The 25434-nt window shown below is 39.6% G+C and overlaps 1 protein-coding gene and 1 long non-coding RNA gene across 3 annotated transcripts in view; one reads left to right on the top strand and one right to left on the bottom strand.

The window, feature by feature from the left end:
* Nucleotides 1-7910: 7910 nt before the first annotated feature.
* LOC106496552 (uncharacterized) lies at nucleotides 7911-20384 on the bottom strand. The gene is made up of 3 exons (XR_001294632.2): nucleotides 20196-20384; nucleotides 14299-14399; nucleotides 7911-12501 (listed from the first exon to the last, which is right to left on the bottom strand). It is a non-coding gene; the product is annotated as an uncharacterized lncRNA (long non-coding RNA).
* Nucleotides 20385-20645: 261 nt separating this feature from the next.
* Nucleotides 20646-25434, top strand: part of OTUD7A (OTU deubiquitinase 7A) — a 161705-nt gene continuing 156916 nt past the window's right edge. Inside the window, exon 1 of one of the 2 annotated variants that reach the window (XM_067305330.1) lies at nucleotides 20646-20791. The gene's annotated coding sequence lies outside the window, so the exon portion shown is untranslated. The remainder of the gene's footprint in view (nucleotides 20792-25434) is intronic. The other variant, XM_067305331.1, reaches the window with a different exon arrangement.

Raw genomic sequence — 25434 nt, 5'->3', positions numbered from 1 at the left:
TTGCTTTCTAACCCTCCTCAGGCTCTGAGCAATGTGGAAGTCATTCTCAAAGGAGTAGGGTGGCAGTTCTAGACCCAGAAAAACAAAGCTCAGGAAAGGCAAACTACCTAGCAAGTTGATTTCGTACTATTCTTCTGTATGCTAACTCTAGTAGAATAATGATCTCAAAGAGAGTCCCCATAGACAGCTATGACCTACATCTCCAAATCTGTGATAGTGATTTCTTTAGAATAAATGTGCAGTGTTCTGGCCAGTTCCCTGTGATGTTTTGTGCCGGTGCTGTGCAATCTGTGTTCTGGGACTTGTGTGACAGCATGTTGTGAGAAACCCACCATAAGACAAAAGAATTTGAGGGCCTGGAATGAAACCTTGTAAATAGCTGTGATTTCTCTTACTTGGAGTTACTCTAGAAGCCTGGATATGTGCATCTGGAAGCTGTAGTCTCAACCCCCGCACCTGTGAGAAATAGCATTTAGCCCCACTATCGTATAGTAGGTTCAGAACTGCAGACATCTTGGACAGTCAGCGTGGGCTAAATGCTGTTCTGCGTGACAGAGCTGAGGTATATGGTGTGTGTGGCACTGCATTAGCGGGATAGCCAGCAGGCTGCTCTAATGGTAGGAAAAAGTGTTGGCACATGTGAGAAAGCAGTGGCAAAACAACACATTTGTAATGTGAAACGTTTAGTACCTGCTGACAACGATTATTCTCCATTAAAATTGGTGAATATGAATCTTATCTTCGTATTTTATTGTGGAGTTAAGGAAATAATGGCAAAAGCAACAAAAAGTACTTTTGGCTTACTGTCAGCGTAGGTTGAATGTGACCTGGGCAGTCATGCTGCATGAAATAGTGTACTGGGGGCTGTGTATACTGTAGAAGGTGAGAGAGCAGTTTGACTCAATCTTGTAATATTTGGGGTTATTTAATTTAATATTAACAAAATAAAATGACTGGTGCTACCTGAATTCATTTTGAGGAGGCTTAGTTGCAGAATCTCACCTCAGAGAGAAACAGTTTTCTACTGAACCAGCACAGAGCTGTGAAGTTCTTTTCCCTCCTGGGGGACCTTTCGTTACTGATGGCTGTTAGGCAGAATGCATGTCCAGGGGCAGAACCTGATCACAGCTGTGCATTGCTGTGTATGTGTGTCAGTAAGTAACATCCTTGCATGATACTGGAGGGGAAAACACAAAACAGGGTGTGCTGTCACTGCCTGGTGTGTGTGTGTGGTGTATATGTGTGTGTATATTTTGCTGCTGTTTGTTTAATTACAAAATTATCAGGCTTGTCAGTCTAAATTCTGGTTGCAATGATAGCTATCATATGAAAGAACTCTAGCTGATGGCAAAAATATATTTGCCAGAAGAAATATTTATTTTAAATGAAGTCAGTCTGAACAGATGTTGAAAAAATGAAATCATCAAAAAAAATGCATGTCCAATTACATTTCATGGAAATATCATCTATCCAAGCAGCTCAGTTCTGGGGATGTCTCATACAAATAACATCCTGAATGATGTGAGAATTATATTAATAAAAACCTGTGGAGGGACAAAGAGCCTTTTCTGTAATAATTAAAGATTTATAAATTGATACATACAAGAAGCCCATTCATTTGAGACCTTAATCCTGTGTCACAGAAGTCCAAGGAAACTTTTCCCATTGACTTTATCAGGGTCAGGATCAGACCTATCAATGTGTCATTGTCCCTGCACATAGCCACACATATATTTGCTACTGATATCTTTAGGTCCTACACTGCACTGACTTTTATGAAATTACATTTAATTTGCTTTCCTTCCCTGAGCTACTCTCCCTTTTCTGTTCTACCATCAGCAGATGCACAGCTGGAAATTTTTTCTGAGATTTTTGTCTAGGTAGCAATCCCAGTAAATTTGGTACATTTCCAGTAAATTCTGGCAGCAAAAGCTGCCCTTCTCAGCCCCTATAGACTGTGAAAGGTCTGCAGGATTTGTTCAGATTGCACAGCATAGGAAATGAGCCTGATGTGGAGGATGTAGCCCATTCTGTGGAATCTGTAGCTTGAATGTATTCTGTGGATGCCTTTGGTCTGCATATAACTTGTTCCTGCTTGAGGAGAAAGGATTAACAACTGATAAATATAAGACGAACAATAAAGACGACAGATTTTTCCACTTACTGCCTGGTTTACAGGCTCGGGCAGAGAACTGGAAAGATGGGTAGTTCATTTATTAGCTCTGTTAGAGCAAACCCTGCAGTGAAGCACTGGCATTAGAAGGCAGCTTGTCTTTTTTTTGAGATGTGTGTCATTGTCTTCAAAAACCAGTCCTGCCCCCTTTAAGACCAGGGACTTCCTAGTTGCTGTTTCTGTCTTTATGCAGTTCTTCCTTTCCTCTCAGGTGGGGAGCATCAGCCCTGCACTGAACCAGAGGGGTTCAGCTTGTAATCAGGGTTGTGAAGTCTAGAAAGATAACCCAGGAGCTGCCAGGAACTAAATAGGGGTGCATTAACTACCTGTTAGTACTGAGTAAGCTTATTATATGTCTGGGAGTGGTAGGAGAGGACATGACTTATGTTCTGGTCTATACTGGGGGAGAGAATTGGCAGGGATTTGAGTTGGGGCAGTGAACCTGCCAATAGCCTACAACTGGACAAACAGACAAGCCAAAGCACCCAAAACATGGGTTGTGCTTGCCAAATACCAGTTCTCCTGCCACTGCCTCTCTGGGGAGCAGAGAGGGAATAAATTTCTCCAGGTTCTTTGGAAGATGTTTTAGTGATAATTTTTGGCTGTCAGGGGTTTTTCAGGTCAATGTGATGGTAAAAGGGAATAAAGACAAAGCAGGTGACCAAAGAGACAATTTATTTCCTGAATTAGAGATAAATTCGATGCGTTATTCTTCTGTCAAACTATAAAGAGAAAAAGATGGAGGGACCAGGAAAAAGGTGTCATGCTTTCCTTTTAGTTACATATCCTGGCAAAGGTGCAGGCATCCTTGTAGAGAGCAGCTGGATGCAGCACTGGGGTGAGGGTTAGACAAAGAACTTACTCAGTGGCCTGGGGCTGAAAATGTTTTCTCATTGGTATACACAATTAACCAAATCCAGCTATATTCAAACAAAGGTAAACTTAAAATGAAGTATTTCACTGTCACTAGGCTTAGAGAACAGTAATGCTTGGATAACAATGGCAGTCCTTTCTTCCTTCCAACTACACTGCATATTGTATAACTAAACGTTAAAGCTTTCTCCAGTTGCTGGATTTGTAGTTTGACCTGAATAAGAAAAAGAAATGACAACCAAAGAATCAGGAAAATAACTTTTATTTTTGAGAAGGAATGAAGGTGAATGATTACTGAGCGGATATGTCTGTCTTTTGTTTTGTTGCTGCAAGACAGTGTTTTGTGTTTAGCCAGCACATCCTCCATATCTCTGCTTTTAATTTACTTCTGCTGTCAGTGACCCTCTTGGGATTGTTCTTGTCTCAAGACTGACAGTGAGGAACTACCACCCTCCCCCCCCCCCTTTTTTTGTCCTGTAACCAGCTGAGTCCTCCATACCACCATTCAGAGCAGGATCTTCACAGCAGACTGGAGGAGACAGAAGTTTAACTGGGATACTTGTATCTGATCAAACAGGAAATCCTTCTTTAGAGGGAGACTATTCCTGTGACCGGGCTTGCAAAACCTTTTATTCCTGACTAATTTCATGATGCCATCTGGCTCTGCTCCTGACCAATTCTGTGTAAGGACTTTATTCTTGACCTGTCCCATTCAGTTAATTCTCAATGAAGTCTGGAGCAGGCATAAGTCTGCTAAAGGATGTCAATGACTGCAGCAGTAGCCAGTGGCCTAAATAATAATGAAGGGGGGGGGAGCACTTTCATAGAGTAAATGCAGATAATGCCACCTTTCTTCCTCCAGCCTGTCAGACTGGGTTTCTGGCTGTCAGTTATGCAAAGTTCCAAAATCTGAACCTGCATAGTCAGCATGTAACAAACAGGTTTAAAAAAAAAAAAAAGCCAAAAAACCCACCGTCTTCAAGCTGTCCTTTATTTATGTGAGAGTGTGGAGAGAGCACTTCTTTCTTGCTACCTACTGGTAGTTATTTCAAAGTGGGGAAAATGCTTATAATTATGAACACTGCAAACTTAACCTGAGTTTGGAGGCTTTGGAAATAAATCTGTAGCCAGCCTACCAAATGATGCATCCCTTTATTGAACTGGGTCCTTTGCTTTTATATATTTCTTATCTTTTCAGAGCAGCGTGGAAAATCCATACTACCTGCCCTTCTAGTCTGGAGGCATTCTATATTTCCTGTCACCACTGTTTATTTTCTCTACATGAAAGACTTTCAGATACAAGAGCTAATTTTTTCTATGCGAGAATATGCCTCCAAGTCTTATTTTACTTTTGCATGTGTTTGTCCTAGCTCTTTCTCATTTGTGGGTCCCTTCCTTTATCTTTCACAGTTTCCAGCCCTGCAACTTACCTTTGGAATTGAAGCTACTCTGTGCTTGCTGCATATGGTCCTTTTTCAATCCTTCCTTACCTGAGGAGGTCCTTGGCAGGATAAGTAACTCCAGAACTACAAAGAATATTTTTGCATTTTTGAAGTCTTTTCTCCATGAATCAGTTAAGTCTGTTTAAAGGATTGATAGAAGCAGGATCAGGCGTTGACTCTGAACAAGTAATGCACCTCTCTGTTCTAACAGCATATTCCAACAAAGAAAAGAACTGTCCCTATAAAATGTAAAGTCAGCATTAGTGTGTGGGATTATTGCTGTATCATATAAGGAGAAATACCAGGAGAGGCTGAGAGAGCTGGGATGGTGTAACCTTGAGAGGAGAAGGCTTGAAGGGGGGAGAGGGAGTGGGAGATCGTAGTGTACAAATACCTGATGTGAGGGAGTAAAGAAGATGGGGCCAGACTCTTCTCAGTAGCGCCCAGTAAAAGGACAAGAGGGAATCGGCACAAACTGAAGTACAGGAAATTCCACTTAAACATAAGGAAAAAACTTTTTTACTGTAAGGGTGGTCAAATGCTGGAACAGGTTACCCAGAGAGGTTGTGGAGTCCCCATCCTTCAAGATACTCGAAACCTGACTGGACACAGCCCTGGTTGACCTTGCTCTGAGCCGGGGGACTAGACCATCTCCAGAGGTGACTTCCAGCCTCAGTGATTCTGTCATCCTATGATATCCTCAGTACTTTTAAGTTAACATGGATAAGCCTTTTAAGTAGGGATGAGCTCTTCGCAAGGAGCTCAGATGAGTCTCCTGACCTTAGATGCATTTCTCATACTTCCACTACTAATGGTTTGTTAAAAATATGAATTTGGTGGATATATCTTGACTGAAATACAACTTCAGCAGTAACTCCTGTTTGCATGATGGCAACACTTAAACTCTCAAACCCAGAGAGTAAACCGTGTTCCCTGCTTCTGGTTGGTTTTGGGAGCAAGTGGTAAATAGCACACGCATACTGCAGGCAAATCATTCTCTGTTAGAACAAGTCATGGTGGCACCATAGCTCATAATGGCAGCGGGGAAGAAAATACTCCAGGCAGTTTAAAGATGAAAAGGATACATATGTACAGGTATTCCACAACCTGTGAACTATGCGTGTGGGTTGCTTATTAAGAGCAGGAAATATCCTTTACCTTCAGCTTTACTGAAAGCGTGGAAAGCCCTCTGGTGTTATGTGACTTGTCTAACTTCACACTGTCAGCGAGTGTCAGAACCGGGATTAGACAGAATGTGCTTCTTGTTCCTACCTAATTCACTAAACTACAGTAATTTTTCAAGCAAATTGCAGCTCCAGGTCTCCTATCTTATTAAGCAACTGTCATACACATGGGCCACCTTGTTCTTTCTGCTTTTGAAAATCTCCTACGCTATTACTTTTGCTGGGCTAATAGTTCATATCAGATCATTTGGTTAATTTCATCTCTCTCATTTTCCATTCTGTCTGCAACCTAATTGTGTTTTTTCCCTAATTGTATTTGTGATTTGCTAGCAACAATAATACATATTAATAATACTCCACTTTATCAAGTATTGATATAATTAAAATAATGTACATCCTGACCAATAATTGTACCAGTAATTAATATCAGATAATTTTGATCAGTTTCATCTTTTATCTTCCATCCATACACAGCCTAGTATTGTTCTTAATCTGTAATCTGTACGTAGTCTGTTGGTCTGGCATAGCCAAACCATTTGATAATGCCCGGTCTCTCTTGCGGGTCGTAGGAGTTTAATATTGAAAACTTGATCTATTTTCACATATTCCCATAGTATACTCTAATCTTGGCTTGACAAACATAACTCCGCAGTTTAAATCTAAAGTGTTAACAGTCACAATTATGATTTAGCTATGGAGACTTCCCAGGCTGGTACTAATGTGAACAGAAAAGACTGTAGCTAGTACCTAGTTTGAATTGATTATTTATGCTTCTTCAACCTGGTTAGTTTGCAGCCTTTGATAATCCATTCACCAACCTGAGAGCTGAGTGTGTAGTAAAATCTGAAAATACACGAAGTAATTTGCTTGCAAATCCTCAGATTTTGAAGCCTAGTCTCAAGTTCTCTCTTCTGATGCCTAAATACAAAGGTTAAGGCATTAATTTTTTTTGCAGAGAGTATCATGTGTGTCAGTTATCCTTTTAGTTATAGTAGGATGGAAAGCTTGGTTAGGTCCTTGTTATCCCATTCATTATTAAATCAAAGTAGATGAACTGTTTAAATCGTAAAGAGTGTAGACAGGGACTGATTTAGGGACTGATTACCCCTGAACAGTAGTTTTACAGTATCTCTGAATCAGGGGAATATGCTTTTTCATGGTTTTGGGTTGATTATTTTAATTGTCCTTTTGGGGGCAGGGAAACATAAAGGGAAGAAAATACTACTTTCATCAATTGGTCTAGAAATAGGCAGTCTCCCTGCAATGCTGCTGGCCCCTTGAGCTATCAGATCTAATTTTGCACTCCTTATTCAGGGTGCCATCATTTCTTCTGCAGCTTTGAAGGGAAGAAGAGCAAATCTACTATTCCAGTAGGAGCTGAATTTCTGATTCCCTCATCCACGCTGAGCACCCTTTGCCAAAGCACTATTAAATGTGGAAGTAGGTGCTCCAAGGAGTGTCTCAAAATATAATGCACTGAGAAAGCGTATGAAGGCTGCAGTGCATAATGGTGAGATATTATTGAGAAGTTTTCTTAATCCCCCAAAATATTGTTAGCCTGTTCAGTAAAATGTAAGTATGACCAAATTTCATAATCTCTCAAGAAAGTTTGACTGGGAATTAGCCTTGAAAGAGCTTCTGTGGAAGCTTGGAGTCAGAGGAAGGGAGGATAAATACTGATGAGCCATAAATTAAAAGGCGAATGCATTAAGGTCAGTATTTTAGGCAAATAACTTGTTTATCCCTCTGTGGATATGGGAAATTTATTCCTTGGTGCCAGTGGTTTAGTGCTTCTTTCCAGAAACGGTAAGAGAAATATAAAAACACTGAAAAACAGTGCGTGTTTCATACTCATAGATTCTCTCTCTAACTCCATACAGGTAGAAGTTCTTCATGTGAGTCAAAATCTTGTATCATTGTATAGAAGACTTTTTTTCTGCCTCTTATCACCTATTTATGTTTATTATATACATTAATATGCAACAGGTTTTAGCCTAAGAAAACAATTTTGTTATCAGATCACTTTCCCTCTGTTATGCACGTTTTGGACCTGTACTTTGTATTTTATAGCAATATCATGAATCCAGGAAAAAGAAGTGCTGCCGCTGCCCTATGACAGATGTCTAAATGCTGTATTGAAATGTGGATTATAGTCCCGATAAATTGATACATATTAATTAATACACATGCAAAATACATAGTGAAATTAATGACCGGCCTAAAAGTAGCACAGAACAATGACTGTTCATTCTTTTTAATCTTATCTTTTCCGTAAATGCTGCATTCATGTTATTCACTAATGGTGTGTTCTTGAAGATTAACATAGGCAGTTCAAGCATTTGATGATCCAAGTCCCATCCCATTTGGATGGGAAAAAGAGCCATCATGACTGACAATGAAAATTAAGTCTAATCACATCTCATATTATTCTTCAGTAAAGTTTCTATAGTGTTAGTAGGTAATAGTAATCTGGAAGGATAACCAAGCAGTTGTCGAAGAAAAATCAGAACTGATATCACTTTTTCCCGTAGCCTCCCTAGAGGTGAGGGAAGATGAGCCAAAACGGATAAAGCTCCCAAAGGAGTTTGACTTTTTTTTTTGTCTCCCCCCCCCCCCATTAGGTATATTTTTTTCTATCCTCTCCTTTTTATAGTTATTGTAAAAAGTCACTACCATTTAAATGACATGGAGGGGGACTGCAGTATGTCATCACTGTTGAATGCACGCAAATTAGAAATTCTTAGCACTAGAATTGTCACAGACCTGCATAGGACTAGCTTCCAGTGACACCTGTCCCTCTGCTGCTCCTTTTTGCACAAGTATATCTTCCTTTTCTTTGCTCCAGTCCTATCACACACAGTGCGATCTACTTGTTGAGGCTTCTGCCCACCCCCAACATGACTGCAGTGCTTCCAAACAGTCATATTCTGCCTCTTAAGTGTGCCTGTGGATGTTAATGAAGGATATGGTGGATGTCCCAGGAAGGCAGATTTATGAATCCTCTGCCCTTGATTTGACTCATCCCTACAAAATCTGGTGGTGAGATATCTCTGAAGGTAACTTTCAGGGAATTATTCTTCCATTTTCAGTTTTATCCATTGAAGAGGGTGACCCTAGGTAACCTGGATGTCAGTATTGCAGTACTGTGTTATTGTGCCATTACTCAAATGGGAGGTAGTCTGTGGTTTCCATTTTATATTTTGTCAGAGTTTTTTTTGTTTTTTTGTTTTTTTCCCTCCTGGAGACTTAGAAAAGGCAGCCTACATTCCCACTAGGAGTAAAATGTAACTGTTTATCTTTAAGCATCTGCAGTAGCAGTCTGGGCTCCTTAAATACTCAACAGAGAGGTAGATTTAGGTTTGTGAGCCCTCTCAGGGCTCCATTGACTACATGGAGAGTGCAGGCTCCTAATTGGGATGCCAGTATTATGAGATGGCACCAGTATTCCCCAGAGAGACTGTTATGTGTGTTTAATCACACATGTATCTGTAGCAGAAACTTGGATAAAGTCCAGGTCTTCTCATTCCCAGACCTGCAGTCTGTCCAAACTCTGAAAGAGATGATTCCTAGGGTATGGGATTGATGGTTGTAGCCCCTTGTTTCCAAAAGCAAGCTTTCACTCTTTTCTGTGCTATATATTCATTTGATAGCAGTGTGCACTCCTGTGTTCTTCAATGAATCAGTGTGTTTAGAACTTTCATTCCATCCATCTAGCATGAAAATCAGTTCATCTTTCCAACAATGTTCACATAATGGAGCCAGTTTTCATCTCAATGTGTTTGGTAACCCCATTAATGTTAGTAGGAGTTACACATGCGTACATGGAATAATGGTCTCCAACATCCCTATGACAACTGCTAATTCAGTGTGACCATTGCATAATTTCTCTGTTTCAAGCCTGAAGCAATCTTTGGACCCTTAAATTAGTCTTACAGCCATGTTCAGGAATTGCTTTGTTGCCAATTCAAATTATGACCTAGTAATTTTAGCAGAATTATATTTATTTGGTTAAGAAATGAAAAGATCAAGGTGGTTGTAAGAAACTGTTAGGATTCATGTCCCATTTACAACTCTTAGGTACGTGATCTGAGTATGTGAATCTGAACTAAAGCAAACAAGCTGATCAAAACTTCCAGCTAAGGCCTGATGGAGACCTATAAAGAATTCTTAGCAGTGACACTTATGTCTGTGTTCAAAGTTATGTCATAAACAATGCTGCACCTTATATCAAACACTTAAGACTGGTGTTCTGGGGAGATGTGAACAGGATTCTTTTCTTGACAGGAATAACCATACCAAGTCTTTTAACAGTCCATAGTATTTTCCTTTTATGGATGTTTATAATACCTTCTCTTATGAGCCAGTAGATAAAAATATTCCTTAATAATAGTAATTTCTTTCTATGTATGTTTTGGTGAAAATTGGGCACCTAATGTCAGTAGGCAATTCTGGGAATTGGAGAGCTGGCTGGTTGTCCCATCTTTGTATTAATCTTTGATCTCAGGTGTGTTGTGAATTTGAATTCCAATGGTTAATGCTTTGAAAGGGAGGGCAAAGTCTCATAACTTTCATCACTGGGGTTCATTTTAATGGAACGTCCCTTTGAATTTCGGTTGTGAGGGTAATAGAAGCCACGATTGACACCAATTACATCTCTTTTAGTGTTTCCTTGCCTCTCCTTTCTATGCCTTTAGTAGTTCTTATTACGTGTTTCTGAGTCTCTCTAGTTTCTGCTCTGTTTCTTAGGTGGTATTCTCAGAGTTAACACAATAACCCAGAAGAAAGTTTACCTTGATTTTTCAGTGTTAAACTACTACTGACATCATCTCCACCTTCAAAAGATGTGAACATTCTCTTTTTTGCTGTTTCAAAGGCTCTTGCAAACTGAGCAGAATATATATGTCCACTTTAAATTTTTATGAATTTGTAAAAACTTTTAGTTTTTAGAAGTAGTAGTTTGTTTCTTTTCAAACCAAGTGAAGTGTCCCAAGGTTACTACTCAGTTCTATGGTATTTGGAACAGTATTGTTGTGTCTTTGCATAGATGCGAAAAATATATTAGTAGCTTGCAATTCAGCAGAAATCAGGGATGCAGTCAGGTATTCTTCCATTATTGTTGGTTCATTTGGTAAATGAACATGTCCTGTGTCTCAGAGCAGTAATGATAACACAAGAGTAATTCCTGCCTGAAGACAGTTCAGATGAGGCTCTCTACAAAATTACTGCCCCATGTCCAGAATTGACTGTTCCAAGGGCTCATTTTCATTGCTTCATAACCAGTTATCTTCTTTCATGAATTTTAAATTTTATGCTAAAGACTCTGCCTTTCTGCTCTGTTCAGTGAGATCCCATGGATTAGAAAGGTGAGCCTGGGCTTTTTTTTTTTTTTCTTCCCTCTTTTTTTTTCTCTTTTCCTTTTCTTTTCTTGTAAGTATGGTTGCTCTGCTAATCAGTCAGCTCCTCAAATGCCAGCCAAAAGTATGGTTACTGTCAAAGAGCAAAACTTTCCCTCTAGGAAACCCTGATTATTATACATCAAGAACCACTACTGTGCCCTTTACTAGCACTGATAATAGCACTGATTCTTTTGGCCATTCAAATCAGTAGCAAAATGGAAAATCATGTCACCTTAGTCTGTCACAACAACTTCCAGACCCTCTCTACATGCCATGATGGTTATTTAGAAGTGGGATATATTGCTTTTCTGCACAGCTCTTTAAGTAGAGATCTTTAGAGTATATGCAGCTGTACCAGAACCACTGCACATTTATAGGTCTAGGCTGTTCACCAGCAGGGTATAGTTTCACAATATTCTGTAATGCCTAACCTTGTCAACAGTAAGAGCATTTTGTTAGTAATGTGCAGCTTCAGTCAGGTACTGCTGAAGTGTCCTAAATCAGCTATCCTGAGAGAGATTTGAAGTGATCCCATTTCTCTCCAAAAAGTATCAAAGACATTGCAGATTTCCTGTAGATTCCAGTACAGAAGTGTCCTGCCTTAGTGCATTAGTGATTCTGTTTGTGCCAGTTCTTTACTGCAGAATTGCCTCCAAAACATCCATATAAGAAATATTCTTGCCTGCTGTGTAAAAAATGTATTGCTAATTGTGTGGGTGGCATTTCTCAGTCTGCCTGGGAGTGCCAGGAACCATGTTGTATTATTTTTAAAGTCTCTGCAGGGCTGATAACAATCTGGTCTGTAGCTGTAAATTAATAATCTGATTGTAATGACAAGAGAAATAAATTTCCCAGCTATTTTGATAGAAAAATGTGTTCTTGTTGCATAGATATTTCCAGAATTAACAAGTAATAAAAGCAATTAGCTGGTAAGAAGTACTGATAATTTCAGTGACATCTAACAAGAACAATTTTAAGAAATCAGTTAATCAGGAAACAGCCAGCCTCTTCTGGGTACAAGTCTCCCAGTCCAGAAGAAGGAGGTAGAGGTAGCCAGACTGATTTTTCCCACTCCCCCCAACACTGTCCTGTACTGGTCATCAATATATGTGCTTCAAGCAACACCGGATTCAGAAGTGAAAGAGTTGATGACTTAATCTGTATAAACATAGGTTAAAATTAGAGTTCCTGTGAGGTTGTTGCTTTTAGTTTTCCTATTACCTCCAATTACTCAAGTTCGCATAGCATCATCTAAGATATTCATGACTTGCGTATGTCCTTCTTGTCTTTTCAATTGGGCTGTGTGTGTTGTTTTTTTTCCTTTTTCTTTTTCTTTTTTTTTGGGGGGGGTGGTTCTGGTGAGAGGAAGAGAACCGGTGGCTGTATTCTGTAGAAACTAGTCGTTTGATCTGAGCATTCTTGGAATCAGCTTTCTGTTGAATGAAAGGCAATTTGTTAGGGAACCCCTGTAGAAGCTTTGTAATTTTTCAACATGCAGTACAGTGTCAGTAGCAGAGTCTGTGCAGTCAGCATCAGAGAGGAAAAAGGAGTGGAAGAAGGGTTAAGATTCCATTTATGTCTAGAGTTAAAGAAGATTTTTCTAGAAAATTCTGAGACTGTTTCTGTGGAATCTATATGTTAAATTATTTTGCCCAAATGGAATGGTCAAAAGAGATTTTTCATTAGAAACTCTGATACAAAATCATCATCAAAAAATCATTAGGGTCTATTATTTGTGCAGCAAACTTCTAAGATGACTTGAGGAATTTTACTTCTTAAGGACTATATCTTCACTTACTTTTCCAGAAGCTCTACCTTTGTCTAGTAAGCTTTCTGTTGATGTATAAGCATATGTGTCACACTAATATTTGTATGGAAAACTCAACTCAGTGTTGTCTGTCTATTCATATCCAGTCGTCTTAATGACCTCACAGACTGATATTAGCAGGGATAGGAATACTGTAAGTTGTGTTTACCACTTAGATTTAAGGTCCATCATTTAAAAAAAAAAGGGGGGGGAAATTAAATTAAGACAGACTTGTTAGACAATTCACTTTATGCTACTGTTATATATTGTTAAAATGGTGGTACGTAACTTGTCTTTTATAGCTCTGCCCCAGTTTTAATGTTTTCTGAAGTGGGAGTTTAAATGGAGTACTGAGAGTTTAAATGGAGTCCTTCATTATATTAAAGACAAAAGACATGGAACAGAAAAGAAAGTTCTTTTATACAGATGATATATAGACCAGTAGAGCCCTATTAGATACCTCATCACAATTTCTGTTTTGTCATATCTATCTTTGTGTTCCAGGATGTCTGTGACCTCTTAAGGAATGGTATGCAATCGGTGAGTATAGAAATGTGGATAGGCTGAAGAAAAAAGTGTGATTGATAAAGGAAACGTCACCTTCATTGAAGGAATTGAGCATATAGCAAATACTGCACAGGAAACTATTCATTCCTGAAGTTAAGGATTCAACAAATTTTCATTTAAGCACATTTTGTCTGCTAAATTGTACAGATTCTACATTTCACTAAACTTCTACAAAATAGCCCTCTTCTGACAAAAGGTTTTTTTTTTTTGGGGGGGGGGAGGGGTCAGATTTGTGTGACCAAATGTGAGACAGAACTGTGTATTCAGCTCACAGCATTCATAAAAAGATATTAGAGAAAATATTAAGAATGATGGGGGGCTCATTAGGAAGTTTAACCTAGAACCTTCTTTTATTATGCAATCTATAGTTAGCTCTTCTTTATAGAATTAGTATAAAGAGGACAGCCTTGGGAGTTTCTTACAATTTGATACATTATTGCTTTAACTTTTAATTAACATTAACTACTTGGATTTCTTGTACACTTCATAAATTTCTTAAAGATTGCTTGGACTGCAGCTACTTGGTTTGTAGAAATTTTTTTGCTGTTTAAATGTAGTTGTATACTAGAAACTGTGCTACAGAGCTTTGGGGAGTGAACTGAGAGTATATGTGAGGTTTGGAGACTTTAGATATCTTTACGAAGTCATGGATATCACACTATAATTTCATGAATCTTTTCACTGAAGCGTTAAAAAAAAGCCCTGTAGCTGGAGTCTAATAGAAGAACTAATTTTTTGCTCTTGTTTACTGTATGAGAGAGAGAGGAATGATTACTTGTAGAGTTTCATCTGCCAAACTGGTTGTTTATCTGGAACTCTTTAAAAACATCCAGAAGGACAAAAGCTTTGTTCTTACCTTTTTGTGAACCTAACTGTAAGTTTTTTCTTCACTTGCTTTAAGCTTTCCATCCAGAACTCTTCTAATATCTGTTGCTCAGAATGGATTGAATAGTTGAACTGAAATTAGAGAGGATAGTATGCATTTTAGAAGACTACTATATGCATTGATTTCTCATAGTAAATAGCTTTATGCCATGGGACAAGAGAAGTGTGAAAGATGGTAGCCAAGAAGGAAAGATGGACTTGATTTTCAAACAAAAAGGTATTGGGTTGTGAGACTGATAAGAAATCCCCAAAGAGGTGAGGCTTGAGAGATTGATGCAGCTAATGCCTATATGGGTATAGGTAGTAGTGACTTAGGTAGAGGCTGATATCTGATTGACCATTTACTCCAGGTTTGTAATAAACTTATTATTGAGGGTTGGTTTAGTCTCATGTTTTCCTCTCTCTTTTTTTCCCTTTATTTTCCACTGATCTAGTACTACAAATGATGAGAGAACCACAAGAATATGTACTTTTTTCTTTCTTTTCTTTCTTTTTTTTTTAAACTTTAGATAAATTTCACTAACTCTCACAGAGACCTTTTGTCTGTCGGTACCAACAGTAGAATGTGAGAGATATCATGATAATTAAGATGAGTCAATGTCCCTACTTCAACTGTGTGAAATGTTTATGATACATAACATTATTTAGATCTTTAAATGCTTATGTCTGAAGATTTTGGCCAAAAACTTAAAGAATCATCAATAGGCCCACAATTAGATTTCATGTCGTCTTTATGCAGGCTGGGAATGAATTCCCTCTTGTGCAAATTATTTAACCTTTGTGTAATTACTGCATTTATAAAATGGAATTATAGGGCTCTGTGAGATACAGTTTGCGTACATATGTTTGTTGTTATTTTTACAGTACTCCGGGAAAGCAAAATGCTGCACTATAAAGAAACCCTGCTGAGAAAAAGCAACCTGGAGACTTACTCAGCTGCATCATACAAGGGGAAACGAGCATCACTCCGTCTCTATCAAACTCTCTGCATTTTGAGAGCCAAAGGTATGTAGCCAAGGTAAAATGACTGTGCCTTGAACTAGGGAACAAACCAAGGTAAAGAGAATCTGGAGCTGAACAAGTAAAACGAACCTTCTTTATACCTGAATATTGGTGAGTTTAGCCCTATTCCTGATTAAAATATTCCCCCTTCTCTCTTCTCTTTAAGCATGTGCATAATTCCTGAGTAAGTATTAGATTTTTGTCTGAGACTTTGTTGTTATTTGGGGGAGGAGGGGTGAACTAGCACCATTACAGAAACATGCATATATTCTGAATTTAAATGCTATAAAAAGAAAAAAGGCAATCTTAGAAAAAGTAAAATATAGGGTTCATAAACTGTCAGCTATTGATTTTATGGATGTAATGTATTTTAGAATAAATGCAAGTATAAAAATTGGAATATATAAAATGCTCCCAAATGGTTTTCATTTTGATTAATGTCAACATAACGTTTGTGAAGTAAAAATAGTTATTGTATAAAAGCTGTCCCTTTTAAAAAGTATTTCTTCAGTTGCTGCACTGCCATTATTTTAATGTGTGTATATTAGAAAGAAAAATTGTCTTGGTTTTGTATCCTTTCAATGATTAAAAATGTGTTTTGCAGTATTTTTGGTCAATGGTAGAAGCATTTAATTACTGAACTGTAAACATGCTTTATTATCCCATAATGCTGGTGACAATGAAACTAAAAAGTAAACTAAACCTGCAACTCGAATATTGTTCCCCTTAAAGTAATTGAAGTTCTGCCTTTAATTCTAATGAAAACTGGATGAGTGGTTTCTGTGCTTTGGAAGATATTATATCAAAATATATCTGTGAAAACTCCATACAACTCTTGAGAAGAAACTGTAATGCTATATGCTAGCCCTTCAAAGTGTGATTCCAGGGTCCTCAGAAGTATAACACCGCGTTTAAGGAAGACTGCACTGCTATTGCTGTTCTGCTATGACTGTGTAGCTGAATTAAAGCTAAGTTGGGTATGTTTACATGTACTGCAGTCACACTCTTAACTGTGATTTAAGCATATCTCAGATCCTAAACATATTTGTGACCGTCAAGCTCATATCTGCAGTTATTGTAATCTTACCATAAGAGAATGAGTGGTAACACAGGAGGATTGATTTGTCGTTGCTTTGGATGTTTATATCTGTGCAAGGTTGTTATTTTAGTAGTGTTTTGTAGACGGTCTGAAAAGCTGTAATGATGTTGATCGTACCTCACACTCCTTTACTTCTGGATTACAAAGTTCAGTACTTGCACAGTTTGTTTTCTGCTTAAATTCAACTAATCTCAAATCACTGTGCTCTTATCTCTTTGTTTGGCCAAGTATTCAATTTTAACAGGAAACTTAAATGCTCTCTTGGATGTCCTGTGGACTCAAATCAGCTACAAAGTTTTAGCAGCAGATATTTTATAGGACTGTACTTGGGTTTGTTTTTCCCTCCCCAAGTAACAGCTTTGGCTGTTGGAATCCAAGCCATGCTGTAGAGGTGCATGTATATTGGGGGGGGGAGTGAAAAATAGGCAGTTGGCAGTTATAAATGCTTATTTAACTACTATTGCAGCATGCTTTCTTCTAACAAAATTTCAATCAAAATCTATATTATTTGAAATATCCTTTCTTTGCTTGAAGAGCACTGGTTACTCTGCCAAGTTACAATGCAAAATGTTCCTATATTCTCTTTAGGTCTGGTAAGTTTACAAACCTCCTTCAACAGGTAGGTATTTCATGGGAGATGGACTCTTGGCCCACAGTTTTGTTGTCTTTCCTCACTAAACATAATAGAAAAGGGAAGGGAGGAGCCATCCATCCTTCTTTCTTTCCTTTCTTAACCACAAAAAACCTGCTTCTTGTTCTATCCCTGCCTCTTTACCCTAAGAGGGTTTTTATAATATGTTCTTATTTAACTTGCACTTGCTTGCAGTGTAACTTTTAATATATCTGCAGGTTGGGAATGAGAAAACTTACCTTAGATTCATTGGACTGGTTTGTGCCTTTCAACCTTCTGTACAGGTATTTCTACACATGCCTAGGATGCTTACTGGGGATATGATATTTCCAGTATAGTTTTCTTTTTTTTTTCTTTTTTTTATTAGATTTGTCATTTGCCACAAGAGCCTTCGCTACGTGCATTCTGATAATAACAACAAGGAAGTTCTTAAGGAACACTACCTTTAGCACCATCCCCAAACCCAGTGTTCTTGAAGACACTTCTCGAGCATACAGCAAAACTTGGTCACATCACATGAGATGATAGTGCTGTAAGTAATTTAAAGGCTGGTACTGCAGCTGCCAGCTCAGATGTTTCCTGGGATGTTTTATCAGTACTAGATTAGCAGAAGAAGAATCACCACCACACAAGCAGAGGAGTTCTGTTTCTGTACTTACTTACATACAAAGATAAGAGGCCTTGGAAGGCAAGAATACATAAGTCAAAATTTTAGTTGAGTGATGGTCAAGAAATGAGTTTGATCTTACTGGAATATTTTTCAACTCACATTAATTTGCTTAGTGTGTGATCAGTTCTGCCTCTGATCCAGAGCAATGCAAGACAGGTGATGAGAGACAACACTGTCGCAATGCTTTGTGTGAACAGACAAGAAGCCAGACCACTTTCACTATGACCAGAACCTGTCTGCTTATGGGGTCATGTTATGCTAACAGCCACTCAGCTACCAGGATTAGTGAACACCTGTAGAGCATCAGTTGTGAAAATACTCCACCTCATCTCTCCACATCCATGTATGGTCCCAGAAATGATGCAATAGATTTTGCAGGGGATGTCACAGTCATATATGTTCTTGCCTTCTCTGAAAGCCTGAAAATTCAGGATCTCTGAATGATTTCTTGATCTCTGATTTCCTTATCTGTGTGGACTGCTGCATACCTACCTTCTAATTGAAAGGAGAAGAGGATGTTCAGACAGGAGGATGCACTACTCATTACATCTCTTTGGACTAAAGAATTTTGGTTCTTGAATCTGTTAAGACTGCTGTTAGTGGAGATGTTACCTTTTCCACTGATGTAGAACATAATGTCCCCTAAGTATGTGAACAGTTCATTTAGTTTCAGCCTGTCTGCATTTTCACGTTTCATCTGTGACATTGACTGTTAGAAACATGCTTGTTTTCCCACAATGGTGGCATAAAATTTTTGTTAGTGGCAAGAAAAGATGGAGAATAAGGGAATTTCAAGCCTCAGTGGGAGAACCTCTCCCTTCGTGTTACTAGACCCCCCCCCCCTTTCCTTTGCTTAAGTAGAGCTAAGCCTTTCAGGCTTTTGCTAAGATTATATCTGGCTTTGCCTGAAAGAAAGAGAGAACTGGCCATTTTCTTCCAGCAGTTATCTAAATGAATCTCTGACTTTATATTATCAGTTAGCCACATTCTAACACTTTGATCAAACTTAAGTTTGATCCCTGGAGCCTGTATAGCTTCTGTGGCGGCTTTTAGAAGTATCTTCAGTCCTGAGAGCTCTGGAGTAGCCATCTGAGAATCTTTTCACATATTCACAAACAGATTTACTTTGCAAGGTGAATAAAACAGATAGAGATCTTTCAGCAGAGCTCTACCAAAATTTATGTTTGAATATTTATGTTCTAGCTTTGTAGAGTTTTCACTGTTCAGGAATCACCAGTAGTAGAACACATACGGACAATGACATCAAAGGGGGGAAGGTATTTCATTATCTGTGGTTCTTTTCAAATGTGCTATCCATGTGTTCCACAGTTTATCTATCTTTGCCACACTTAAAGAATGCTGGACTTGCCATTGGTGAAGGAACCAATAAACTGTTCTGCTCATGCCTTTTATGCTTTTGTGAGGAACTTGAGAGCACAGCTGAGAACTTGGCTAGCCTAAATTCTTCAGTGATGACTATAAAGAAATACTGTAAGGACAGTGGAGGAGGGAGAGGCAAATAATGAGAGTTCATATTATGTGGGCCTAAAATATAATACTGGGCAAAACTGGTTAAGTGGTTCTTTGCCTGTCATGGGATGTATGCCAAAAGCTAGTAGTCCATTGCATTTGCAGCAAAAAGTTAGATATGGAAGAGTTGGAATTTTTTTTTCCTAATGTTTTCATTTTTATCTTCCTCAGCAGCTGCAAAAAGAAATGTTTACATTTTTCAAAAGTAAAATAAGATTTCTTTTGGGGGTTTCAACACTATCCTCAATTGATGTTGGGGTTCTAGTAGAGACTTAGAATCTAAGTAATGGATCTGTTATTCTTCCCTAACCATCAAACCCTTCTTGGTTATGATGTGAAAGTGCTTATCTGCAAAAAAGTGCCTTCACACATGCCACCAGATGTGCTGTGTTGGTGCTAAACATTTTATGACATTTCATTTACATCTGATGACTCCTTAAGAAAGACTTAGTGCTGCTACATCTGTCACGGATTGCAGGTCCTGCAGCAGGCTAATTTCAGTTAAGAATCCTCAGTGTTCCTAGAGGAGGAGGCTTTTCTTGACAGGTATGCCTGTACCTGTGACTTTTTTTTTTTTTAATCCCACACATTCTGCCTCATGTCTTAGTTTTGCATGTTCCTGTTTTTCTTTGTGATCTTAAGTGGAAAAAGGGGAATGCTTGGGTCGTCTGGAGGCATATCCTTTAATCCAATTTCTTTTCTAATCTAGGTGTTATGGGAGGAATGGAAGTGAAAGACAGCTTTGGGGTGGGAGGGCTTGTTCTAACTGAGTGAGGATACACCAGTGTGTGTGTGTGTACTAGCATAGCTGGGTACTGGGTTACGTGAGAAGTTGCTGTAGGCTGAAGTAAACTCTGTTGTCATCCCTTGAGCAAATAATAATACGAAGCATCAAAATCGAGGGCCTGTGAAAAGCAGTAACTTAGAGTAACGTACCATATTTGCCGAGATCACCAGCAGGCAGGCTCCAGTGCACGGCAGCGGAGTGGATGCGGGGCGGGGGGCACCTCCTTCCCTTCCCTTCCCTCCCGCCCGGCCCCGTCTCGCAGCTCGGCACAAGCCGCCGCGGAGCGCGGCCGCCGGAGGGGCGCCGCTGGCTGCGGCCCGGGCCGCGCCGCTCTCCGGCTGGCGGCGGCGGCGGCGAGGCCGAGCAGGGCGGGCGCGGGCTGAGGCAGCCGCCCCGCTCGCCCGCGGCTGTGCCGGCGGCGCGGCGCGGCGGGGCCCGGTGCCGCGGGGGCGGAGCGCGGCGCGGCGCTCCGGGCCGCTGCGGGCGGCCGAGGGGAGGGCCCTGCGGCCGGTGACTTCATGGGAAGGAGGCGGCGGCGGGAGGTGGGTCTCGCTTTCCGTCTCCCGGAGCCGTCTGCAGGGCGGGCGAGAGGCGGCCGCTCCGCCGGGCAGCGCGGGCGGGGGGACCGCGGTGACGGAAAGCAGCAGCTGAAGGCGACGGCAGCGGCTGGGTTGACTTCCTCCCCCCGGTCGGAGGAAGATGGAGCTCGGTTAGCAAGGGCTTGCGGGAGGTGCAGCGGGAGCAGGTAAGAGCTGCTTCTTCCCCCCCAGCTGGGTGCATGGCAGGGGCGGGTCGGTGCGGCCGGTGGGCCGGTGTCATTGAGCGGGAGGTGGCACAGGTGCGCCGGCCCGGCCCGCAGCGCTGCCCTTGCCTCCGGCTGCCCTTGCCTCCGGGCTCTCCACTCCGCCCCGGCTGCAGCGGTTCCCGCTGTGCGGGGCTGCGGGCAGCCCGGGAGCAAAGCCCTCGGCTCTAGCCGGTAAAGGCAAAGCCGGGCGTTTAGGAGCCTGCGTGTCCCGGGTTTTTGTGGCAGGGATGCGGGCAGCTCTCTCGGCTCTGCCCCCGCCCCGTCTCCCCCAGCTCATTGATGAGCTCCGGGAAGGGCTTCTGCATTGCAGACTCTCGGCCCAGCTTCGCTCCGGCGTTCGCGGCTTTATCTGATGAAAGGAGCCTGCTCCCTGGCCGGGTGGTCCGGTCCTCGCGGGCAGGAGGCCGGTTTGGGCAGATGATTGTTTCCTCCTGCGGTTCCTGGACCCAGTCAGATATCTGGGGGATCGACCTCGTTCAGGCTGATATTAGATATATGTGTAATACTTGTTTTCTCTCTGGAAGAGCTACAAAAAGGAATCTGTGTGAATAAGCATCCTTTGGAGTTTACAGTGTGAAAGATTGTGCAGTGAGATATAATTGTGCGTATAAAACATAATGCAGAGAAGCACACTACCTTACATAATCTAAATTTAAAAAGCTCACTACCCTTATGGTTACCCTGGAGGTAGGAATGTTTTTTTTAAGCCCCTTCTGGAGCTTTGTTAAATATCTCTATGAAATAAAGATCCAGAGCCTCTTATGATAGAGTGCTGAAAATAAGAGAATAAAATGTTGGCTACTTCTGCTGTAGTTCTTTCACAATAAGTTCCTCATCACTGGTCAGTGTCATGCACACACCATTCTTCCGGCTGTGTGGGCATACACAGCTCCACGCTGACAGAGGGGAACGGTCTCTTATGTTGCCCCTTGGATGTGTCTTTAAATTAGCTACCTATAATGATGTCATAATTTAACAAACTCTTGAGCCTCCTCTCCCAAGGCCTGGATAGTGCTACAATTTCTAGTGTGCTGTACAGACATAAATTGCTTTAATATGAATGGAAGGAAGCCTTTCCCACTTCTCATTTGACCTTCAGCTCCTCAGACAAGTATTTGAAATGGATGATCAGAGCAAGTATTTTGGACTGGGCTGGTGGAAAATATGTTGCTCAACAGAACGTATATGACTTGAATCACATCTAGGATGAAACATAGTCAGCGTTCTAAACTCCATATCCAAAGGAAACTAATGTCTGATAAATTTGGCCCACATTCTTCTTTTAATTCAATCTTTATAGATGATATTGAATCTAGAAAAGGTTGGTAGGGCACAGATTTAAAGCAAAGTGCGTATATATATGGAGCTTCCGGAATTGGAAGTGCTACCAGTGGGCAAAGTGTTGTTTTGGTTTTTATGATGTGTTATTAAAATACAAGCGTGATGACAGTTGAGGTTGTATCTGGCTCCATTTTCTGCTGTTGGTGTGAACTGACTAAACAGTCTCTCTGCTTCTATGGATAAAGGCCGGATTTTGCCCAGGCATGCATGTGCTGCTTTCTTAGGGACAATCTGGAGTTTCCCCATGTGAGTATAGTTGAATATCACTGGCTACCCTTTTCTGGGATACCTTCTATTACAAGCCCATATCCTTTTGATAAGACTGTAACATTGGTCGTGGGGTGGAATATAGAAATGAAATGATGATATAAAACCTTCAGATGATGCGGAATAGAAATGACATTTTCCTGAATCTCCCTCTTTCATGATACTACATTTCTGTGTTTGTAGTTTACAAGAAGCTCAATCATCTTCATGACAGCTTAATTTGTATATAGTATAATAACTGTAAAGAATATCAGACTGGGTAAGGATCAGGTGTAATAGACTAATAATTTGCTATGTATATAGCAAAAAATAACTGATCATTCACTAACTCATAATGCAGCATCCATTTTCAAAAAAGATATTTTTTTGGAGATGGAATCTAGAAGATTTTGGTCTTGGTTTACCAGTGCAAATTCAGATAAGGATGATAATGGCTGGATGTTAAAGACTTTGAGCAAGTGTGGAATGAGCAGGTAGAAAGGGTCTTAGTCCTTTCTTAGTAAGCCTGCCCCTGCATCTTTCATCATCCCTGGTAGATCTCCCTTGTAGTCACGTTGGCAGACTCAGCAAAAAGGCAGGGACTGAACAGACTTTCAGTGGGCCTCCAGGTCAGGATTTTTGCAGAGCCGTATATGTGCAGGTGTATGAACGTTCACTTGAATCTTACCAATGCAATCAGTGTGCTAATCATTGCCATAGTTTCCCTTGTTGCAATTATATTATAAAAATTAGAGAGTCTATGTTTTACATAGCCAAAGTATTATGTGTAGAAAACATATAACGCCTGAAGAGCATACTGAAGGCTTGATTTTTGGATTTTGGGAGTAGAATTATGTTATAATTGATCGTGTTCCTCACTGAGCTGTTTGTTTTAAATCTAATCACTGTGATGTTTTCATCTCATTTAGTCTGGTTAGAGTCCTTTGGTATCGTATCTCTATTGGTTTAGAGTAAAAAAAAAAAAAAAAAAAAATTAAGGGTATTTCATTATATTTTATTTACCTCAAAGACACATAAGAACTTTAAAAACATGTATATCACTGTGTTGTCCCATATTGTATTTTAGCTTTTTATTGCCTTAAGACGTAGTAACTTCTGTAGCCTTAACAGGAGGAGGACACTATTTCTAGTGAGGCATATGTGTTCCTGAAGAGAAAGTTGAAGCTGGAAGAGGGAAAGGATCAAAAGAGAACTTGCAGTGTATTTGTCACCCGACACTCAGACTACAAGTCTTACTGTGTTTGATAATGTCTTCTTCCATTTAATATATTCAGCATTCCCCAAAACATACCATGAAATCTGAGTCTTTGATTTGAATTTCATACAATATCCTTGGGCATATATTAAGCAAAAATTAAACATGACCTTTTAATTAAGGAAATGGCAAGCTCTTAAAATATCAAATGCAACTGTCGTTAAACTGAGGACAGAAAGAAATAGAAAAGGCTTTTTTGGAAGGTTTTGTAGTCTGCTAGTTCATTTGTAGTTGATATGCTCCCAGTATGCACTGCACAGCCATGCAAATGCATTCATAGATATCTGCACCAAAGCATAGAGCTAGATGGTATATGAACCTTCTGGACAAACGAATCAGTGTTGCTCTAACAGGAAAACTAGGCAATTAACCTGGCTATCTAGATAGTCTGCATAGTTAGATATCTATCCTGTAAGAGTAGGAGTTTATCAGTTTAAGAGGGAAGTAAATGTTACATAGGTCTTATACTACATCTTTCTGTATTTCCTTGTTGTTGGTTTGCTAAAACAGTACATGGCACAAAACTGAGGAAGTCAGATGTCCCCACCTAAAATGGCAGAATTGTTCTCTGTTCTTTGCTAGTAATTAATTTTTTTATTTTAAAGGTAGTAGATTAATTAGTATATGCTTGTAAGTATAACAATACACCTATTTCACCATCAGACATTTTCTAGTCTCTTTATTTAGCTCTCCTTCCCCAAATGCTGACCCAAGGGAATAAGATTGGAAACCTAATGAGCATGCAGAGACTGGAGATATAGAAGTTGTGACTTACAGTGCTGTTTTCCATTGTTCTTATAGCATCATTGTGTCCCTGATGAGTATTTTTGATTGATTTTTAAGAATTTTGAAGAGACAAAGCTAATTGTGATGTGTTTCAAGTCTTATTCTCAGTTTCCTTTAGGTTCTGGCTTTTCCTTTATTTGAGGTAAATACTGTCTATTTTAGGTTATGGTTGTACCAGAGATTTTTAGTCATAGTGCTTTGCTGTACTGTTTTACTGCAGAATAGTGTTGATAATATCTTTGCTTATCTTTTTAAATATTTCTTGGATGGACCCTTGGCAACTCTTTTTGGCTGAAGTAGAGGAATTCTTGCATGTTGAATTCAGTTTATAAATGCTTTATCTTTAAATAGTGTGTCAGTTCAGTCTCTTTTCATTGTTTTAAATTCAAGGTTTATTTTTGAAGTAAGCAATTCATTGCTGGACTATCTTATTAACTTTCATTAAAGGTTTATAAATTTATGTGATATGTTATAGTCTCTCAGAATTTTGAAATGCATTTTAATTTGAAAAAAATCACACATCCCAGTACAAGAGTATGACTTTAAGATAGTTAAAAAAATCAAACTTCTAATGTAATTTACAGAAGAAATGGAGGGTTCCCCCTTCTTTCACAAGGGATGCGTTTGTGTTTTCCCACTTTTTGCTAGAAGAATGTTATCAGTCCCCATATATGAAGTCCAGTAAATCTACCTGACTGGTCAAAGTGGCAAATATTGGCTCTGGACATGCTGTCATTTCATCCTGATGGAATTAGGAATGGTTCACTTTGCTTTTTAATCTAAAATTAGTTAGTTTTTTTTCTCTCTCCTTGTTTTTATTCCTGTATTTTAAACTAGCTACTTAAACTGTGTCATTGTTAAATACACATTGAAGTTTACCTTTAGCCTTCACTATTGTGTACAGCATTAAATATTGACATGCTTTCCTATAGCT

Source organism: Apteryx mantelli, chromosome 15, assembly GCF_036417845.1.
Source record: "Apteryx mantelli isolate bAptMan1 chromosome 15, bAptMan1.hap1, whole genome shotgun sequence".
NCBI classification, from domain to species: Eukaryota; Metazoa; Chordata; class Aves; order Apterygiformes; family Apterygidae; genus Apteryx; species Apteryx mantelli.
The sequence above is the reverse complement of the archived record's forward strand: the minus strand, read 5'-3'. Positions and strand labels throughout refer to the sequence as shown.